The sequence below is a fragment of the Fragaria vesca genome, linkage group LG4 (genome assembly GCF_000184155.1).
Source record: "Fragaria vesca subsp. vesca linkage group LG4, FraVesHawaii_1.0, whole genome shotgun sequence".
Lineage (NCBI taxonomy): Eukaryota > Viridiplantae > Streptophyta > Magnoliopsida > Rosales > Rosaceae > Fragaria > Fragaria vesca.
In genome coordinates, this window is record NC_020494.1 from 9,354,684 (window position 1) to 9,362,111 (window position 7,428).

The 7,428-nt window shown below is 39.8% G+C and overlaps 1 pseudogene; it reads left to right on the forward strand.

The window, feature by feature from the left end:
• LOC101293388 overlaps positions 1-2,858 on the forward strand; it is a 10,304-nt pseudogene extending 7,446 nt beyond the window's left edge.
• Positions 2,859-7,428: the final 4,570 nt, after the last annotated feature.

Genomic DNA, 7,428 nt, shown 5'->3' on the forward strand with positions numbered 1-7,428 from the left:
TGCTCCTGAGCTGCCGGAAACAAAACCGTGAGGGCCGGTGGGCCCAAAGCGAACAATATCGTGTTACGGCGGAATGGGTCCTGGGTTGTGAACAATATCGTGTTCGTAGAAAGGAGAGATGGTTGGCATCTCCCCTGACAGGGACGGGAAAAGTCTTAGGACTTACCTGTTACCACATCCGGTTAAGGCTACCCATCCTTGTGCTGGATCTTACCCCAATTTTTAATTGTAATATCCCACATCGGCCAAACGGAGAGGGGTTATGTGTTGTATATGTACATGCCCACCTCCAATCTAACACGAGGCCTTTTGGTGGCTCAGCGGCTTCGGAGGGGATGGGTACTCCGAGGTTAAGCATGTTGATGCTAGAGCAATCCTAGGATGGGTGACCTACTAGGAAGCTGCTCCTGAGCTGCCGGAAACAAAACCGTGAGGGCCGGTGGGCCCAAAGCGAACAATATCGTGTTACGGCGGAATGGGTCCTGGCTTGTGACAAATGGTATCAGAGCCACTCTGCCGTGTGGTGCGAGTGTGCCGACGAGGGCGTCGGACTCCCAAAGGGGGTGGATTGTAATATCCCACATCGGCCAAACGGAGAGGGGTTATGTGCTGTATATGTACATGCCCACCTCCAATCTAACACGAGGCCTTTTGGTGGCTCAACGGCTCCGGAGGGGATGGGTACTCCGAGGTTAAGCATGTTGATGCTAGAGCAATCCTAAGATGGGTGACCTACTGGGAAACTGCTCCTGAGCTGCCGGAAACAAAACCGTGAGGGCCGGTGGGCCCAAAGCGAACAATATCGTGTTACGGCGGAATGGGGTCCTGGGTTGTGAACAATATCGTGTTCGTAGAAAGGAGAGATGGTTGGCATCTCCCCTGACAGGGACGGGAAAAGTCTTAGGACTTACCTGTTACCACATCCGGTTAAGGCTACCCATCCTTGTGCTGGATCTTACCCCAATTTTTAATTGTAATATCCCACATCGGCCAAACGGAGAGGGGTTATGTGTTGTATATGTACATGCCCACCTCCAATCTAACACGAGGCATTTTGGTGGCTCAGCGGCTTCGGAGGGGATGGGTACTCCGAGGTTAAGCATGTTGATGCTAGAGCAATCCTAGGATGGGTGACCTACTGGGAAGTTGCTCCTGAGCTGCCGGAAACAAAACCGTGAGGGCCGGTGGGCCCAAAGCGAACAATATCGTGTTACGGCGGAATGGGTCCTGGCTTGTGACAACTCGACAATGGAAAAAGAACTCTTAGCAGTTATTTTTGTCTTTAGAAAAATTTACGATCTTATCTTTTGTAATTCTAAAGTTGTTGTGTATAGTGATCATGCAGCATTAAGGTACTTAATTGACAAAGAAAGATTGCGAAGCCGAGGCTCATTCGATGGATTCTCTTGCTTCAAGAGTTTGATATCGAGATCAAGGATAAGAAGGGAACCGACAACGTGGTGGCGGATCACTTGAGCCAAATTGTGCAAGAGGAGGAGTCGATTCCATTGGTGGAGACGTTTCTGGATGAGCTAATTGTTCGGTTGGATGTGAAGGAGCCTTGGTATGCTGATTTAGTGAATTATCTTGTGTCTAGGAAGCTTCCTAGCACCATGCCGTATGCAACCAAGGTTCGGCTCAAGAAGGAGGCTCGACATTACATATGGGATGCACCATACCTGTGGAGACAATGTGGGGACCAAGTCATTCGACGATGTGTTTCTGAAGACGAGCATAAGTCCATCCTTGATTTTTGTCACAAGGAGGCATGTGGAGGACATTTTGGACCAAAGAGGACAGCCATGAAGGTACTTGAGGCTGGTTTCTTTTGGCCAACGATTTTCAAAGATGCATATACGACTTGCTTGACGTGTGATCGTTGCCAACGAACAGGTAATTTAGGTAAGCGAGATCAAATGCCCCTAACCCCTATTATTGTTGTTGAAATTTTTGATGTTTGGGGAATTGATTTCATGGGACCTTTTCCTTCTTCTAAGGGATTCCTTTACATTTTATTGGCTGTTGATTATGTTTCTAAGTGGGTGGAGGCAAAAGCCACCAAGACTAATGATTCTAAAGTTGTTGCAGAATTTTTGAGAACTAACATATATTCTAGGTTTGGAGTTCCAAGAGTTTTGATAAGTGATGGAGGTTCTCACTTTTGCAACCGCACCATAGAGGCTTTGCTCAAGAAGTATGGAGTCACTCACAAGATATCAACGCCATATCATCCTCAGACTAGTGGAATGGCTGAAGTATCAAACTGAGAGATCAAGCAGATTTTGGAGAAAACTGTAGGTCCAACAAGGAAGGATTGGAGCGATCGTTTAGACGACGCATTGTGGGCCTATAGGACAACATACAAGACGCCTATTGGGATGTCCCCTTTTCGGCTCATCTATGGGAAAACATGTCATTTGCCGGTTGAGCTTGAACATAGAGCATGGCGAGCGGTGAAGCAATTCAACATGGACCTAGATTCGGCCGGTTTGCATAGGAAGCTACAACTTTGTGAGCTTGAGGAGATTAGGAACGAAGCTTACGATTCGGCTATGATTTATAAGGAGAAAACAAAGGCTTATCATGACAAGATGATAAGGGGAAAGAGTTTCGAAATAGGGCAACAAGTTCTTTTATTTAACACAAGACTTAAACTTTTTTCAGGTAAGCTTCGTTCACGTTGGCAAGGTCCATTTGTTATTACTAATGTGTTTGCTCATGGTGCCGTTGAGATTCAAAGTAGTACATCAGGAAATACGTTCAAGGTGAATGGTCATCGACTTAAGCCTTATTACAAGGCATTCAAGGAGTACAACGTTGAGGAGCAAAACGTTAAAGACCCACGGCATGGAGAGTGACGCCACTATGAAGATGAAGAGTCTAGGCTAAAGGACTTTAAACATTAAGCGTTACATGAGAGGCAACTCATTTCAACCGTAGCGGGGAAGGAGCCGTCACCGAGAGTTTGCATCATTTTTATCCCTTCATTTCTTATGGTTGAATTGTATATGTGTTTGTTATGTGACTTAGACACATGCTTAGGAAATTATGACATGATTTCGGGTATTACATTGAGGACAATGTAATTTTTCTAAGTGTGGGGTAGAGGTTTACATAATAACATGTTTGTTTGAGTCATTTAACTATAGTTTTTGAGTCATAAAAAGAAAACCAAAGACAAAATTCAGAAAAACAGAAAATCGGATCCAACAAAAAGATGAGTGTTTTGTTTTATTTTGAGTCTTAGAATGCCCTTAAAGTCAATGATGCTTATGTCTTTGAATGCATAGATGATGGTTCGACATTTATTTAAAGAAATTGTAAGTTTCATGGATATTGTGGACTGGTATGAATTATAAGACGTATTTGCACACGCATCAATTAACCCTGTCAACAAATCAATCGTAGTATAAAGCAAGCAGGGATCGTTCTAAACTGGGGATCTAACTACAGGGTAGATCCATCTAATCTAATAAAAATGTCGAAATAAGCATATAGGGTTTAAAGGTTTTGATGATTTTGGAATAAACATTGAAAATAAATCCTAAATTACTTCTATACATATTTACATGTGATCAACCAACAATCATGCAAACTTAACCAAACAACCATGTAAGAACAAAGAAGACGATCTCTAATCTCATTTAAGTCTACACCGTGAGCAATTATACAACCTAAATTTGATATGCACATAAGTTCCTACGTGGTTCCTATGACATAGACCTACTTAGAATTAGACTACGGGTTTCACTCAACATCGTGACACAAACAAGCTCGGCTACGTGCTCTACTTATAGGTCACACACATAAACTAATCATGCAATTACGTATCACATAAAGAATTGATGTGTTTAAACACAAGTCCAAATCAAACATAGGTAGAAAATCGGTGAAATAACAAAGACAATGCAACTTATCAACTACTTGTATCAAAGTCGAACTTTGGATGATTAACACATGCAATATCAACTACTTCTATCAATTACACATGATAATGGAAGAATGCACCGAAAATCTTAAAGTATATAGACATAAAACTCACGGCATAAAACCTAAAATCATTGATTAAAAATTGAAAACTTTAATTCAAAACATGGTTCAAAAGTGTTTCTATCTCATAGACAAGAATCGAAACATACTTAAGCAAAAACCTAAAACAAACATCAAGAAGAACAAACACATACTAATCCGAAAGTAAAAGATGAATTACACTCTCAGAATATCCCTACTTGTTCTATTCTTTGAGTGAGCGGAATCCTAGGCTACGTGCTTTGGATCAAGGATGATGGTGGAATCGGATTATGGTGTTTGGAGGTTGATGGAGTTTCGGCAAAGGCTTTGGTGTTATTTGCACGGGTTGATGATGATAATTGCTGCCATGCCGTGCCCTATTTATAGAGTAACAAGTCTTGATCTCTAAGAATTCCTCAAGCACAAGGAATCCTATTGAATCGGCAAAACCAAGTCCAAGTTGGATTTAATTTCTTCTCTTGTTCTTCAAGTAATCCTCATGCATTAAGGAATGACAAAACTATCTTGAACTTGGAAAAATCTTTTCTCTTGGGCCGCACGGTCTCTTTCCTTGGTGACTTGGGAAATCTCACGGCATCTTCCATACATATCTCGGATTGTACTTCTCCTAGCTCAAGCAGGAACTCCTAGCTGCCGGCCACCTTTCCCTCATGAGTCAGGAAAACATTTTCCTAGTCAACACGGGTTTAGACTTTCCTGAAATAGAAATAAGAAAGTTAGAAACTAGGAAAGAGGAAAGATGGAATCCTGATCAAGACAGGAATCCTGAGTAAACAAGGATTTCCAACACTTAGCACAATTTCAACACCAAATTATTCAAATCCGAAAATACTATGTATTCTAACACTAAAACCTACATATCTCTACATTAAGCAATTATTCTACACTAAACACAAATATAAAGCTAAAACAACTAAATAGGAGTTAACAAAGGGTAAATAAAGGGTATAAACATATTAAGAACGTCACACTTTGTGCTCCTATCAATGAACATTTGAGATTTGATTGATTGTGAAGCATGCATGTTTGTTAATTTGTTTCTATAACAACCCATGTGAGCTATTGTGCCTAAATGCTTTATTCTTGAGTGATAATATGCAAAAATTTTCGAAATTCACTATCATAAACCTCATCATTCTTTGCATATTCAATGACTATGTGCTATAGCTTTTTAATGGACTCTAGAATGTACTAGAACTCGCTCATGTGATTATCGAAACTCTATAATCATAACATGTCTTGATATTGAAAAGGATTGAATTGATCTCTTTAGGATTACCACCATTGCCAAATAAAGCATGTGCCTATTTGTGCCCATCATGGGGCTCATTAGTTTTAACCCCTTTGAGCCTACATTAAGCCTTTTCTTTCATCACCTATATAAAATTCCCTTACTTAGAATAGTTATATCCTTTTACCTTGTTATCAAGACTTGGCAAAGCTTACATTCAATGTGGAGTTATGTTTGTGTGATGTTAAGAAACAAGTGTGGAGTGAACTGATGTAAATTGTGTGTGCCGAAACCTATCAAAAAAAAAAATTTAACTTTAGTATCTGAAAAAAAAATAATATATATATATATATATATATATATGAAAATCGGATCAAACAAAATAAAAGAAAGGGACGGCACACTACAAAAGAAAGTGTTTTGAATTTGGAGTTTGTGTATATTTGAAGGTCTAAAGTTGTAATATGTGACATTTGTTCGTGTTCATGATGCTTTGAGGAGTTAAGAATGACGTATGGGTCCAACAAGATGAAATTCGGCCCTTGGAGTGAAGACATAAGGAGGATCGAGCTTTGCTAAACTCTTGGTGATGCCTTAAAGCACCACTTATCCTAAAAAATTCCTACCCTATGCAGCCGAGCCCCATTACAACCATTATTGAGATTGATTCATGATTCTTAAGATGACTAACTTTGATTTGTGGAGATTTTCTCATGAGTTGAGCATATGGTTTTGGTCCATTCTTGCACTTAGTTGTTAAATAAGGTTTTTCCAAAAAATTTTATTCACAAAGTGCTTTTATTTGATGAAATATCCAAGCTATTTCTTGTCTTACAATCTGTTCTCTTGCATATACTTATGAGTGAATGCCATGATCGAGTGAAAAGAAGAGAGTATGCCATTGTGAGGAGGATCAGTTGACCTTGTGTGTTCATGCTATTTGTTCTCACTTCTTACTTTCATGCCATGATATATGTTTTATGAAACTTGGAATTTACGTGTTTACACTCGATTGTTCAAATTTGAAAGCTATGCATGATAAAGATTCTGAGACAATAGTTTAAGGGCATTAGTAGTGTTTGTAGTAGAGCCTTGTATTTAGTTTGCTAAGGGACTAGCAAAGGATAAGTGTGGGGTAGTTGATAGGAGATATAAAATGCGACATTCTTAATATGTAATACCACCATTTGTACTTTGATTATCTCTTATTGTCGTAGAATAGAGTCATAATGTAGAGTCGAAAGTTTTTGGTAGAGTTGTGCGTAAAACGTGTTAAACATAGAGGAATGATGTAGAAAATTGTCAAAAGCCGATTTGTGGAGCCTTAGAGATGTTCTTATGATTCTGTAAAGCTTTTACATTATCACAAATTGATTTAACTTCTCTGATACTTAGGTGACATGTAGAAGAGTCATGGAGAAAGAATCAGGAGAATTGAGTTATGCCTGAATCATTCCCGGAAGGTCAGACTGTCAGAACAGAGTAACCTACTGCCTGCCGAGAGAAGTGTTCCTGATGGACCTAGGGAAGCAAAGCAGCTGATCCACGAAGCCTAGTCCATGAAAGGAGAGGTCCAAACCAAGTCCAATATGGAGAAGAAGATCTAAATTCGGCAGAATATCAAGGAATATCCAAGTCTTGAAAACCCTGATTAATTTCGGGAAAATTTCTGTGCACGTCTCTCAACTTCAACGGACTCTCCAGGACAGCTCACAATGAATCACAAAACTTTCTAGATATGTATAGAGAGCTACGGGAGTCTAGTTTCCAAATCAATTGGAATCATCTCAATATCTATTTTCTAGAGGGAGTTATGACGTAATCATCAGACGGAGGTCATTCTGCCGAATTGAGAAAAACTAAGGAAACCTAAACCAACTTGGTTTCAACTTTGTGGCCGGCTTCTTTAGGGTTTTTCTTCTATATAAAGCATGACTTCAAGGGCAGAAGGAGATCATCTCTACCCTTGCAATTACATAGCCGAAACTTTACCAAACCCTATACAGAAAATTACTTAGCCGATTCATCCACCACAAACCATAAGAATCATTCCATCCTTCCACCGATTTTCCCCACACTTGCCGAATCTTTCAAGGTTGTAAAAGTGTGATTTTCTCATGGCTTCTTGTATTATTTTCTGTATAGTTTCGAACTCTATTGTAATA